Source organism: Mandrillus leucophaeus, unplaced genomic scaffold (assembly GCF_000951045.1).
Source record: "Mandrillus leucophaeus isolate KB7577 unplaced genomic scaffold, Mleu.le_1.0 Scaffold115, whole genome shotgun sequence".
Classification (NCBI taxonomy): Eukaryota; Metazoa; Chordata; class Mammalia; order Primates; family Cercopithecidae; genus Mandrillus; species Mandrillus leucophaeus.
This window is the reverse complement of record NW_012099765.1, coordinates 1,295,239-1,307,231: the sequence shown is the minus strand read 5'-3', so window position 1 is coordinate 1,307,231 and position 11,993 is coordinate 1,295,239. Positions and strand designations below refer to the sequence as shown.

The following is an 11,993-nucleotide window of genomic DNA, read 5'->3' as shown; positions in this document are numbered from 1 at the left end:
AAAACAGACACAGCAAACAAATGACATATCATACCTTATCCAAAGCAGCATGGCATTTTTCTGATAAGCTTCGGAAGACTTAAAATTTTAAGTCCTAGGGTCTTATTTTTTTTTTCTGGAAAGATTATAATTGATATAATAAAATAAATATTACATAATCAAATAAAAAATGACAAAGACCCACTTTGTTTCAACAATGAAACCAGTCATGTTCTAATTAGATAAGAGGATTTATATTCATAGCTATAAACATGAAAGTAGACCATGAGTCTGGATAAAGGCAAATTTTTAATTCTTAAAAATTAATTACATGGCATTATTCTTATCAGTACACAGAATGCATTAATTATACAATTAATAAAAAGATGAAAGGTTTTTTTTTTTTGGGCAATTGTAATGCACAGGGGGACATTTGGTTTTATACCCAAAATTGTCCTTCAGGCATTTCTATAATCTTCTTACTAGGCAATGTCAAGACCCTAAACCAGTTAGGAGGAATATTGAATGGAGTGGGTCTTTATGTTAGCGCTTAGACACATTTCGGAAAGGTTGTGGATTTCCATGTAATTGGGATCTAAGGTGTAATAGGTTTAATTTGAGGTCCTCTTTAAAAGAACAGTAGGAAAAGGCATTGTCAGCAATGTGTAATAGCCAGGAAGAAGTGGCAGCTCACTCATTCACAATGGGCTTCCATAAGGATGAAAAAGTGATTATCTTACTACAACAGTTATTTCTCTGAGTGCTTCCATCATCGGCAAACCACAGAAAATGCCTTGTGTGTGCCACCACTTTATCCTTGAAAACATTTTAAAGCTATAAATAACATTCACGAAGAAGAAATGTAGTAGTGGAAAGACAGCTGGCTATCAGGAGCAGAGCCACAGGCCAAATCCATTTTAGCAAACTCCAAGGGACTGTCCAAATTCTCTTGCTGTCTCTCAATTGTGTTTTATCAACTATTACTTGGAGTAAATGGGCTATCAGCCAAGGCTAGGAAATCTGTTTTTGTTATATACAAATTGTTGATGTAATGTACAGCAGGAAAGCGTGGTCTGACTGCAATGGTATTTGACTTGCCTGACCTGCTGGCAATATCACATGTGGGAACAAACATGCTACTAGTTTTCACCTGAAAAGATAGCACCCAGCTATTTTACGACCTCTAAATAATGCAAAATAGTCTTGAAATTAAAAAGCCCCAGATCTTAAGTGTTTTAGAGCAAACCTGGAGCAGTATCTGGACTATCATAACGATGACCACCTTGCTGTTTGGGATAGGAAAGGGGAAAGACCCCAAAATAGAATGTATAGAGTCACAATCAGTGTTGGTGTTTAGGCGGGGACTAAGTGGGTGGCTATATCTCCCCCATTATGTCCACCTATCTCTGTTCTTTGATTTGGATAATTAGTATAAAGTGATATGAAAATGCATCTTCCTACCCATTCAGATCGTATTACTAAGAACCCCATATGCTATAGAAAATCTGAGATTAAACATGCATTTCCATTCTGTCATGCTATTCTGTCTCTTTCTCTCTCCGCCACACACGCACACACACACGCACACACACACCCCATCCTCTACAAATATTCTTTGCCTTTTCTATAGCCTGTCATTGTGTTGTTTTCTGTCCCCGGGCATATTAACATTCCAAGGTTAATGATGAGGCACCTTGAAAATGTGGTGTTTGTTTAGCTTAAGGTAATGTTTTAAATGTCTGCGTGTGGCAATCTCATTGCTTCTAAAACAAAGCCCATCTGCAATCTGAACCTGCATTCTATATTAACACCTCAGACACATTTCTGCAGTTTTTTTTGTCATCCTGTCCTGGTTGAAAAATTATATGTGAGACTGGAGGTGGCAAACACTAGAATCAGTTTGATAGGTTCAAGCTTTGAAAATCACATCTCTCCAAGCCTTATTATCAAACTGATGTGCTGTGGCATCTTATCCTTCCAAAGTTTCCTGAATTCCTAGAAAATGGAGGAAAGGAACTGGGTATTTAGCCTCAGTTCATTTAGGATTCCTTTGGAATTATAAATCTGAATTTTAGCCTTATCCCTCTATGAGGAACTTTGTAATTCTTATAAGAATAGGTAGCAAATTTTTCCCTAAATATGAAGACACTTCTACTTAATAGGGATGTATGTGCTCATAATACCTAACAGTTATTTTCCCCTTATCGGACTCACAGTTAATCTAAAAGGGGATTCGAGTTGTCATTAGAGCACATGATAGATGTGTGCTTCCCTACTCTGTTGGTGGGTGAATGGACTGTGGTTTGCTTTGACCAGTGACATGGGACCAAAAGAGTTGTGTTTCTGAATGCAATAGCAAGCAAAATTGCCAAGGAATTTAACTTTTTTTTTTTTTTTTTTAAGATGGAGTCTCGCTCTGTCACCAGGCTGGAGTGCAATGGCACAATCTCGGCTCACTGCAACCTCTGCCTCCCGAGTTCAGGTAATTCTCCTGCGTCAGCCTCCCAAGTAGCTGGGACTACAGGCATGTGCCACCATACCCAGCTAATTTTTGTATTTTTAGCAGAGACGGGATTTCACCGTATTGGCCAGGATGGTGTTGATCTCTTGACCTTGTGATCCACCCAACTCAGCCTCCCAAAGTGCTGGGATTACAGGTGTGAGCCACTGCGCCCAGCTGAATTTATTTTTAAGAACAAAAGAAACATACACCATCATTTTTGTGCATACACACTTAATACTATATTTTTTTATTTTGACAGTCCTGAAGACAGCATTTGAAGCTACTACTATTTGGTAAAGTATATGTCTAAAAGGACTATTAAGAGAGAGAGAATCAAGCTTTTTTAGATTTTCAGTATGAGTGTGTTGAGAAGACAAAGCAATTGTTCTCACAAATATGCTTATTTAAGATCGTTACAGAAATTTGTTTCCCTTCTTCCAAAGAGTATGTTTTGAGAGCTAAAAATCATCCTATCATATTTGGACAAGTAGAAGTAGTGACTGCTAAGGATCAAGTGATTACTTCCTTTAAAAGTTGTGTATGCTACATTTGATAATCACAGCTTCTAATTCTCAAAACAAGTTCTCACTTTGGCATATCTTTTGAATTTGAATTGACACTATGGATACGAATCTGTATATTCAAATATTTTGGTGTAAGTGTATGTGTTTGTAAGATACACAAGCTTATCCCCTTGCTTCAAGGAAATTTGAATAGCAATCCAAATTTGCAAACAAAGTAGAAGGCAATTATTCTGGAAATTATTAAGAATATGTATGATTGCCATAACATTGGGTATATCCTGGGGGTATAAACAATTGAAGAAAACCTCTAATACTCCGTCTCTTTTATAAATACATACACATTATGTGGGTAGCTCAAGGGCAAAATACATTGAAGATTGATTTCCCAGATTCATTCTGTGTGTTGGAGAAGTGCCCTTCCCAGTAACTCAGAACAAATTGAGGGAGAATTTCATCATGAGAAGATAGGCTGGTATGGGAGAAGTTTAATAAAAAGTATTTCATCCAGATTGCTGATCTAATCCAGATAGAGCTGAGTAACTTTGAGTTTTTCCTATTCAAACTGTGGAAAATTTTAGATTTATATAAGGTCCAGTTAGACTTTCTCCATTTTGTGAATAAAGCATGTATGAATGTTGTTTGGTGAATTCATTATATCAGCCTATATATTGCCCAGAAAAATATTTCCATTTATAATTTTTCTGCCAGCACGTGATGACAGGCTTTATGTGTCAAGGAGATTGAAAAGGACTTATGAAAATATTCAGGACAGCACAGAGGGTTTTTAGGGCAGTGAAATACTCTGTATAATACTATCATGACTTGTATATGTCATAATACATTTGTCCAAATCCATAGAATGTGCAACACCAAGGGAACCCTCATGTAAGCTATGGACCTTGGGTGATAAGGATGGTCAATGTAGGTTCATCAGCTGTAACAAATGTATCAATCTGGTGGTGAATTCTGATAGTGAAGGAGGCTATGCATATGTAGAGCGGGGGTAGATGGGAAATCTTCCATATCTTTCTCTTGGTTTGGCTGTGAAGCTTAAACTGCTCTAAAAAAATGAAGTCTTTATATATATACATGAAGAATATATAAAGCCTCTTGTATTCTGCTGCCTTCCTCCCTTTCTGAACTTACCTGCGACTGTTCTGCTGCATGGAACCTACCCTTCCTGTAATCCAGACTTTTTGCAACATTCTGAACATGCCATTTTCTTTTGCACATGTAGTTCTTTCTACTGGAAATGTCCTTCCTTCTTCTCTATGCACAACTATTTGCTATTTCATCCTGTGAAGCCTAAGAGCTCCATTAATCACTGTCTTTTCCAGGACCAATTTTTGTATTCTCCCATGTGGGTTAGGAATACTCCTCTCTAGTTTCATGGCATAGTGGAATTTTCTGCTCCTACCATATTATTTTGTAAGCATTAGTTTACATATTTTCAGGCATTTAGAAATAATAATCTTGGTTTTGAAAAAATCTCTTTATTCATGATATCTGCATATACAGAAACTCAATAATTTGTGGAGTAAATGAATGGGTGAATGAAAGCTGACACATTGGAAAGGTACTTTGGCAATTCCTTAGCTATGGTAAGACACTGAAAAAACAATGAGGTAGAGTCGTGCCCATACCACACAAAGTCAAAAGTCAATATGATGAATACATACACTGCAAGCTCCTAAGAGATTTAGTTGAAATTATTTATTAAATAAATGCTTTCATGTTCTATTACTTACATCATATTTGTTTTGTCTTCATTTTTTAAGGGAAAAAATTGTTATAGTTTGGTGTCCACCAAACTATAATCTCCAATACAGTAGTGTTGGGAGCTGGGGACTTTGTGAGATGCTTAGGTCATGAGGGCTCTGGCCTCATTCATGAATTAAGGCCATTTAAAAAGGGCTTAACAGAGGGAGTTTGGTGCTGTTTTTGCCTCTTTCATTTCTTCTGCCATGTGAGGATATAACATTCCTCCCCTCTGGATGATGCCTCAGCAAAGCACTATCATGAAAATGGAGACTTGGGCTCTCACCAGATGTCAAACCTGCCAGGACCTTGATCTTGGACTACAAGATTCCAGAACTGTGAGAAATAAATTTCTGTTCTTTATAAGTTATCTAGTCTCAGGTATGTTGCCATAGCAGCATGAATGGATTAAGACAAGAATATTAAAACCCTACCTCACTGGCAAAATGCCCCTGCATACCTGAGGCATGAACATGTGAGCTTGCTTCTTTGCCACCTCTAGTCCATCATAAGAGGTTTTCCAATGGTTTTGAAAAGCTAATGTTTACTTCCCTTGCCTAGCCTTTAACATGGGGTCAGTTACAGAATTTTCAGAGCCCAGTTCAAAATAAAAATGTAGGTCCCTGGCTGGGGGCAGGAAAATCAGTCTCTCATTCCAAGGAAGCCATTGCCCCAACCCAAGGATGAGAGGCAACCTTCAAGGTCTTGCAGTCTTCATGACCGGACCCACTTGGTACCCAGTAAAGGTGTGAGTGAGAGGCCCCCTACTAAGCACACTGTGGTACTACTGGCTCAGTGGAGAGCTGGTTGCCACTTTATTTACGGCACCAATAGAGAAAGGGAGGAAGGTGATTAATATACTTATCTGCCAGAGCAGGCAGGCTTCACAGCCATGGCACCAAAGCAGTAGCAAAGGGCCTTCTATTGAGAAAGGCCCAATATTTGGGGTTCCATGCTCTGTGGTGGCTGTCTTGAGATTCTTAACACTTTTATCTTTGAAACTATTTCGTAAGATATTCAAGGGGAGGATGGGACTTGTGCCTGGAGGCTTGAAGCTTCAGCTCACGTGCATGTGAATTTCTGGGTTATACTCTTGGTAATCCATGTCTTCCCCCTAGAATTCTGGCCTTGCCTGACATCTCCACTCACATGTCCAAGCACCCCACAATGATCTTAGCCCTCTGTCCAGTGGGCAGCCCAGTCGCTTTGGCATGGAAGGGTCCATGTTCTAGCAGGGGCCTCTTCCACGAGCAGGGGTTTAGGCGTGAGCCTGTGGAAGGCTCGGATATTTTTTTAATGACCAAATCTTTGTCATCCTTAATAAACAAAAACAACAAAAGCTCATACTTCTTGTAAGCCTCTGTCTCATCAGACTGCTGTCTTTTCTTCCTTACCCTTCACTGAAAAACTTCTTGAAGCTCCACTGTTCTCCTATTTTATATCTTACTCACTTTTCAACTCACTACCAATTGGTTTCTGCTACCATTATTCTACATTAAATATGTACTGTATTATCAAACCCTGACAACCAGTAAGTCTTAGATTAGTGTCTTAAGAGCTTTAATAATATTGTCTTAATTTTCACAATAATCCTTTGGAGTAAGTACTACATTATATCTATTTCATAGATGCTAAACACAAGGCACAGAAAGATTAAATCATTTGCCTCGGGTAACACAGTGAGTGGTGGTGCCAGTGTTTTAATTCGAGAAATCTAGCTCTAGAGGCCCTGCTGTCACTGCTATGACCTCTGGCCTTGCAAACAGTTCAACTCTGGCCTTCTGACTGACAAATCCAGTGGTTTATTCATTTATTTACATCTTCTTACTATCTAAATGATTTTTCAAACAATGCTGAGCACTTCTTCCTTTTTGAAGCAGTGCTTCTACCTTCAAGGGCAATGTTTCTTCCTGATTTACCTCTTATACCTCCAGTTGTCTCATAGCCTTTTACTTCACGTCCATCTCCTGTTGATTTGCCCCTTACATATTAATGTCCTAAATGAGTCTTTTCCCAGTCCTGTATTCTTTCTGCTCTACAAAATCTGCCTGAATGATCTCTTGGACAGTAGCCACTCTCTTATCTGAGGTCCCCTAACAGGCCTTTTGAATTAAAGAGTCATATCTATCTTTTCTGTGAAAACTAGTGACTCATGCCCAAAGTCTTTGACTGCTTGTGACCAGTTGGCTACAATCTATGTCCTGTCTCTCAACCATCATTTTCCTTTCACCTAGCAGAGTTGTTGTCTCACCCCACCAGTCAAGTTTATTTCCAAGCATGAGTGTTGAAGTCTGTTGGCCCGCTAATGAGCAATATCTTGTAACTGCTGATTCAACCAGCATTTAAACTTGTTACCCTGGACTTCATTTCATGAGAAATTATACATTTCCTCATGTTTTTCTGTTAGTTTTCTTTTCTTTGTGTGTGTGTGTGTGTTACATACTGGTTTGGCCATGAACTTCTAAACCAGGAAATAAGATGCTAAAAATCTTTGTGTCTAGTTCAGAGTCTGTCATATAGGTGTTTGATAAACATTTAACAACTGATATGCTTTGGCTCTGTGTCCCCACACAAATCTCATCTCAAATTGTAATCCTCATGTGTCGAGTAAAGGAGCTGTAATGCCTGTGTGTTGAGGAAAGGAGGTGATTGAATCTTGGCAGCAGTTTCCCCCCACGCTGTTCTCCTGAGAGTGAGTGCATTCTCATGAGATCTAATGGTTTCATAAGGGACTGTTTCCCCTTCGCTTCTCTCTCAATCTCTCTCTCTCTCTCAGCCCCCTACACTGCCATGTAAGATGTGCCTGCTTCCCCTTCCACTATGATTGTAAGTTTCCTGAGGCCTCCTCAGCCATACAGAGCTGTGAGTCAATGAAACCTCTTCCTTTATAAATTACCCAGTCTCGGGTAGTTCTTTATAGCAGCGTGAGAGTGAACTAATAAAATGACTAAATGAAGAAATTAGAACATGAGTTTTCTTAGATATCTACGAGATATTTTCAGTGTACAATTTTTAGAATCAATCTTATACAGTTAGCTAAGCTCATCATGTTAACATTACTAGACCTTAAAAATATATCTTTAAAAGAGAAAAGCAGAAACCACAGTAAGAGAATCTTTTTTTTTGTTTGTTTACTTTTTAGTTTCACGAATTGTAACCTAAAGACCTAGCACAAGATTTGAGATCAGAGGAAAGTGTTGAACCCTTAGGGCAGGTCAGTTATTACTAAAAAATGAGTCTTTATTTACCAAGAGGAAAAACTAGCAAATCAAAAGGGAAATGATTTTCATTTTTATGAAAGAATTTCAGTAGCTATTAGTATTGGTACATTAATAACTTAGATAACATGCGGTGGGAGCAGCCTGCAGATTTGGCCTTAGACAAAATTGTAAACAGACAAAGTTCATCTACACAGTCTCTCTTTTGGTTTTTCTTTCTTTTTCTATCTCCTTGGCCAAGTTTCCAGCCATTATGTTGACTTTTAATTACCCAGTTTCTACTGCTTTCTTAGCTCACCTGTGTCTTCCCTGGGTCTTTCCAGTACCTTGTCTAGACATTGTTTCTTCTTTCCCTCTCCAGAAGATACTGCGCTGACATGAAGAGGCAGTAACTTTAGAGTTTAAAAAATTAAACTGTAAATATTCTACCTATTAGTTGTGCCATCCTTCTAAATCAGTTTTCTCACTTGTAAAATAATACCAGCTACCTAATAGGATTATTGGGAAAGTTAGGAAGCTAAGGTAGCAGAGAGCACAGAGTAAGCACTCAAATGTCATCTACTGTTGTATGCCTGGGTACATGACCTTGGAACAACTGCTCATCGGTTAAATGGGGACAACATTCACTACCCTAAAAGATTGCTCTGATGTTAAATAAAATAATGTATGTTATGTGTCTAGCACAGAGTGTGATATATGATAATCTGGATAATAAATTAGTTGAAATTATAATTCTTTGATTGTCTTAAGCGTTATCTACTAAAGGTTTCATGTCTCCTAATATATAAAGCAAGTTAACTAAGTTTCATATACATTTCTGAAATCATGGTAAAACAAAAGGCAGAAACTAGAATACTTTTAATATTAGCGTGACTGGTTCTAAGCTAAAGAAACCAGCATGGTTTATAAGAGGAAAGATAAGAAGACTGAGGGCTGGGGAACTCCAACCTGCAGAATTTGGGAGAATCAGGAGTGACCAGCCCAGGAGATGAAGAAGGTGGTGCCAGTGAGGTCTGGGAGCATGTGATGCCTTGGAAGGTAGGTGAAGGAGGAGTTTCAAGGAGGGGAGTGATCAGCTGCATCATATTGTGCTGCTTGCTCAAAACATAAAAGACACTAATTTACTATCTAATACTTGAAAGTTTTCCTTGATGAGTGTTCATAATTTTGCATCTGTGTAAAATAATAAAACCCATGTCCTCCTTTTTTGGAGTGTGGCATACTATTTACCAATACAGGTCATACAAGGCAAGGTTTTCAGAAGCCTTCTATTTGCCCACATACTCACTTGTCTTTTCCCCTTAGGCCTAATTTCTGACGTTTCCCTCTCGATAAGATAGCATCAAATTGTTCCATTTGAGCCAATTACAGTTTCTGGAGAAAGCAGGTTTTAAACCTGTCCTTAATCCAGTCATTTGTGGCAAGTGAAAGTTTTACACCAAAATTGCCGGTTTGGATAAACACTGAAGAGCAGCCTATCTTACTGGGCTGTTTATAAATGGAAAGCTTATCAGTTTGTGGGGAAATACTTTATTTTAAAACTCCAAGATATTGATAAGCACCTTCCAAACTAGGTAAACCTCAAGCTTGAACTATGTTCCAGTTTATTAGGTAGAAAATAGTTAATACCATGACGTTTGCTTTGAACACTGTTCTCCACTTTGAACTCAGTAATTTCATACTTTCAGAGGATAGATGGCTGAAACTTCCTTAGCAAAATGGACAAAGCTTTCTAACATGGGGATGGAAGATAATGGCAGAGAAGTCAGCTCTTTCTGGTTTTCCTACTTATATAAACCTGAGAAATTAGATTTGTCAAAAAGGAGTATTTTGTTTATATTCTAAATTTGCATTATATGTTTTGCAGTTGATGTCATGGCATCCCCCAAAGAAGGTGGAAAAAGAATGTGTTTTGCAACAAGGGCTAATCGAGTTTATTACATGTAAACCATTCATAAAACATGGAGCTAAAAGAAACCTTTTTTTTTTAAACATTGTTGATTCTAACCAAGTCATCTTTATACATCGTCCCTCAAACTATGGGATTATACTGCGATTATGGCTCATTAAACCATTCATTGGATCTTATTATTCTGTGCTATGCCTTTTTATATAGATTATCACATTTTTTCCTGGGCAAAATTGCCCTAATTTCTTTGGGGTTTGTTCCTTCCTCCCTATTTCTTATCCCTTTAACCATTTAGGTAATCTGCTGAGAATTTTTTTTTCTAGCATACTTCTAAAATATCAAGATTTGTTATTTGCTCAACAACAATGTTCTTAACATCTTTTCTTTGTTTTCCCATTAATAAAGTGGGATTAATAATAGCATCTAGTTTACGGCAGTGTTAGGAGGAATACATTGACTAATCTCTTTAGAAAGAGCATGACACAGAATAAGTACTATGGAAGTGCTCAAAAATTAAAGGAATTTATTTATATAATCTCATAACACCATAGATGTGTGTAATCAATTTACTTTATCTCTATCTTGTACACATTTTTTCTAGCTCAGTCTCAAAACTTTGAGAAAAGCCATGTCTTATTATTAGTATTATCTATAGTTGTAAAAGTGAGGCATAAATATTTATGATCAAATTTTGCCAGTCTTTGTAACTGTATATGTGTCTCTCTAATTGATAGAGATAATCAAATTGAAAAAATTATCTAAAGCATGGTTAAAAGAATAAAAGAACATATCAATTACTGACTTTTTAAGAAGAACACAAAAAGGTACACTAAAATTAATTCTAAATTGATTGTCTAAACTACCCTACACAAAGACATTGAAGATTCTGTTTCATTAAAAATGAATTATTACAGTAAGTTTAAATCTATAAAGTAACACAAAGTTATGAACATTAGACTAACGTTTATTCATTAAATTTACAGAAGAGATCACAAAACACATAGTAGTATTAAGATATAAGAAGAAATTTTATAAATCAAATTATGAAAATGTTGGGTGAAATAACTAGAGTAATCTAGTTTCTTGCTTCTCAAGGACTGCCAGACTCTATTTCTGCTTTGCTCTTTCATTGTTTTTTGCTGTCTTGTTATACACAAATAGAAGATAGAAGAGTCAACTTAAGACGTTATAAAAGTTATTGTGTAAAAATTTTAGTTATCTCAAAATAATTGTAAGCATCCTACCTTTACATTTATGTTGAACGGGGATTTTGGATGTTAAATAAGGTTATGCAGGTAGATTCTGGAACACAGCTGCTCACAGCATGGGTATGAGGGACATGGGAGGAAATCATTCATGATCAACCTCCAGAAAACTTACCTTCCCTTTACCCTCCTGGGCCAATTGCACAAACATTGTGGTTCTTAGGTCATTTATTTTCTGAGTTGTTCTCATTAATTATACCTTCACTTAAAATCATTTACATTCAATTCATTTTATGTTTAAATTAAATTTGCAGACTTCGTTCCTTCACTTCCAAATTCCATTTCTAAGATTTCTCCAGTAAAAAATTCTAAATGATATTTATTGTAACATTATTTGTAGTTTTCACTGTCCACAGAGAAATGACTAAATATATTTATATTTTAGAATATTGTGTAGTCATTAAAACAAATAAATTAGCCCTCTTTCTATCAGCATGCAATGTTGTCCAAAATACATTAAATGAAAACTGCAAGTTGAAAGACAGTAGAATAATTCTTATCCTTTTTCTGTTAAAAAAATAAAAAAAACCATAATTTGAGTTAACACAGATAAAAATGTGTGCTCAGAAAAAGCTACCAGACTATAAATTGTGGTTCTTCTTCAGAGTGAGATGGGACAGAGGGAGTTTCACTTTTATAAATTTCTGTGCTTGTTTTTGAATGAGCAAGTGCCAATTTTCCAATAAAATGTGTGTGTATATTTAATTATATGTTTAATTGAAACAGTAACACAATTCTTGAAAACAGTAATATAGGTATATGGGAGTGTATGTGTTTATATACATATACGTCCATATAACGATTTAGACAGCATCTTTTTTTTTTTTTTTTTTTTTT

At 36.7% G+C, this 11,993-nt stretch overlaps 1 long non-coding RNA gene across 1 annotated transcript in view; it reads right to left on the bottom strand.

Annotated features, from left to right (window-relative positions):
* Positions 1-7,870: 7,870 nt before the first annotated feature.
* LOC105552222 overlaps positions 7,871-11,993 on the bottom strand; it is a 199,930-nt gene continuing 195,807 nt past the window's right edge. Inside the window, exon 3 of the long non-coding RNA XR_001007966.1 lies at positions 7,871-8,349. This is a non-coding gene — a long non-coding RNA (uncharacterized LOC105552222). The remainder of the gene's footprint in view (positions 8,350-11,993) is intronic.